This window comes from Gossypium arboreum, chromosome 9, assembly GCF_025698485.1.
Source record: "Gossypium arboreum isolate Shixiya-1 chromosome 9, ASM2569848v2, whole genome shotgun sequence".
Classification (NCBI taxonomy): Eukaryota; Viridiplantae; Streptophyta; class Magnoliopsida; order Malvales; family Malvaceae; genus Gossypium; species Gossypium arboreum.
The window spans coordinates 52,775,424-52,778,433 of NC_069078.1; positions in this window are offsets into that span (position 1 = coordinate 52,775,424).

The window sequence follows — 3,010 nt, forward strand, 5'->3', positions numbered from 1 at the left end:
AGCACCTAATTCAATAATATACTGAAAAACCAGTATCTAATTAATTATTAAATTTCTTCATTTAATCAATTCATAACCTTTACCCAACAACTATGTCAGAATAACAAACTAGTTACCCTTAATTGCACTTACGCTTCACGATTTGTGGGATCCAAATGGCCAATCGGTCAAGAAAATTTTCTCTAATTGAAATGGGTTTAAAATAAGATTAGGAGGGTTCAAGAAGTCAAATTAATACTGAAAAATATAAGCAAGAACCAAGAAACAAAACAACCCCCTTTCTTGCACATAGGCACACGTACCACCACCCATGGTCGCCAAAATTGGGGCTAAACTTTAAAACGATTTGAGGTCTCATTAAATTATGAAAAAATACCTTTGAAATCATTAATCCCAAAATTCCATATCTAGAAATTTAGTATTGGACAATATTAATTAAGAAATTGAAGAGAGAAGAGACCTTACCCAAGCTAGTTGAGAGAAACGACAATGGCACTTTCTTGGAAAGGTTCAGGATCAATCTTGGAGTTCAAGATTTCAGATTTGGGGCTGATTTTAATGAGGAAAAATGGAAGCAATATGGTGGAGAATAAGTTAACAAATATTATGGTAAAAAGAAAAAGAAAAAGAAAAGAAAGAGATGGTAAAACTAGGTATAGGTGACAACAACAATGGAGGAAAGGAAAAAAATTAAAATCGAAGAGAATGAGAGGAGGAGAGGAACGGCTATGAAAATGATGAGGAGGATTAAAGGTTGATTATTAGTAAAAAATTAATATTTATACCTAGGTTAACTAGGCTTGGATGGCCCACACATTAAAACAAGGGGTTTTTGTCAAAAAAAATAAATTATTTGCACGGGAAGGGAATTGAAGTTAGGACCTCAAGAATAAATTCACTAATGTTTAACCATCAAACCAATAACTTGATATAATTTGAATTATTTATTTTAAAAAATAAGTCATGTCACATACTAGGGTTTAAGGCAAAATTTGCAAAATATTAAAAATGATGCGAAAGAAGGATTTGAGCTTGGGTTTCAAGAAACGTTACACTTACACTAAACCATAAAAAAATGCCTCATTTATTTCCTAAAAATACATAGATAATTTAAAAAATTAAGGCATGATCACTCCTTCTCGATTCACAAACCCGATTCTACTAATCCCCAATTTTTAGGATGTTACATAAAATGTGTAATTAATAAGAAGTTAAAGGTTTGTATATTGAATGAAATGTGAAATATGTATGAGATTATTATATTTCATTTAATTATCATATAGATCAAAACTTGGATCAAAAAGATAATACTGAGAAAAAGGAAAAATAGCAGATTAGTCCTTGTGAGTTGGTCGGAATCGAATATTAGGTAAGTTCATATTGTTTCAATATGTAATGAATTTCTACTTTTATTTTTAAATTATAGTTTTTTTAATTAAATGTATACAGTTAATAATTGAATGATTACACATATGTGCCATTGTTTGTACTTCGGTACCCCCGATTGTACATATGTGCCACTATTTGTATTTCGATAAATCTGATTGCAATTACGTGCCCCTGTTTGTACTTCAGTACCCTTGAACTCATTTACGTGCTTTGATCGTAATTTGGTCAACCTAAAATTAAGAAGTTTATGAAATTGTATATAAATGTATTAGATCAACTGTTATACTATGTCCTTACTAATTTTTGTAAACTTACCAGTTCTTGTGGTTTATGTTTGTAGATAATCGTTGCCAACATTTTGGAAGGATCATCAAATTGGCTCACACTATCCATCAAAATTAGTAGTTTTTGTGTCTCTTAGTGGCATGAATATGTGACTAGATGTGTTGTTTTAGTATACTTTGATACTTTACTAAACTATGTCATTAGGTGCTTTAACCTACTTGTAAATAGGCACTTTTTTGTATATTAGAATGGTATGAAAATAAGTATTTGTAGCATGTTTTGGTATATGTTTGAACTAGGTTACTATGCATGAAATGAAGCAATATTGATATGTTTTGAAAGTTGATGTTTTGATATAATTGTGGTGTCTTTGAATGGCACATTGGTTAGATGAATTAGGTTGTTGAAATAACATTTTGATGCAAGTTAGAATGATGCTTAAGTACCTTGAATGTGTGCTTGAATAGGCTAAGTGTATATGCATGAAATGGTATAGTAAAGGTTTGATTTTTGGTACATTTTGGGCTCACATAGTCTAAGGCACATGCTTGTGACTTAGCCGTATGAGACACATGGCCCAATGACATGGCAATGTGTCATCTGGGGTTTTCAAAGGGTACATGTCAGTGAGTTACACAGCCTAACACACGGCTTGGTACACAGGTGTGTAAGGCAACTCAGAGAGTTACACGGCCTGGTACACGGGTATGTGACACGACCATGTGACCCTAGTTAAAGAGTTACACGGGCGAGGAAATGGGCTGGGACATGACCGTGTGACCCCTGTTTCCAAAATTATTGTGACTTTTTCCTAGACTTTTCAAATGATTTTAGATTTATCCCGAATCGTTTCTAAAGTATTTTTAGGGCCTCGAGAGCTCAAATTAGGGATGATATGTATGTATATGATTTGTTTATGTTATTGAATGAAGTCAAGTTTAAATTTTTTGATTGTACGGTAATACTTCGTAACCTTAAACTAGCGACGAATATGGGTTAAGGGTGTTACATTTAGTGGTATCAAAGTTATTTTTTAATCGATTCTAGGACTAAAATAGCGAAGTAGAGTTAGTATATACATGCCACATATACCTTGTGATAGTGTTTTGCTTTTGATCCATTCTAATATTTTATTTTCTTATAGATTCAAGATGTCAGCTAAGTCGAACCGGGCTGTAGTTAACAAAGCTGAAAGTAATGTTCGAGCTTCGAATCCGGAAGTATGTAATAGTGCATCAATTCCACATTCTTTTGGCGATGAAATGACAAATGTATTCCTTGGAATGATGAACCTGTGGTTCTATGGATTCAAACAAGAAAATCTAGCAACACCGCC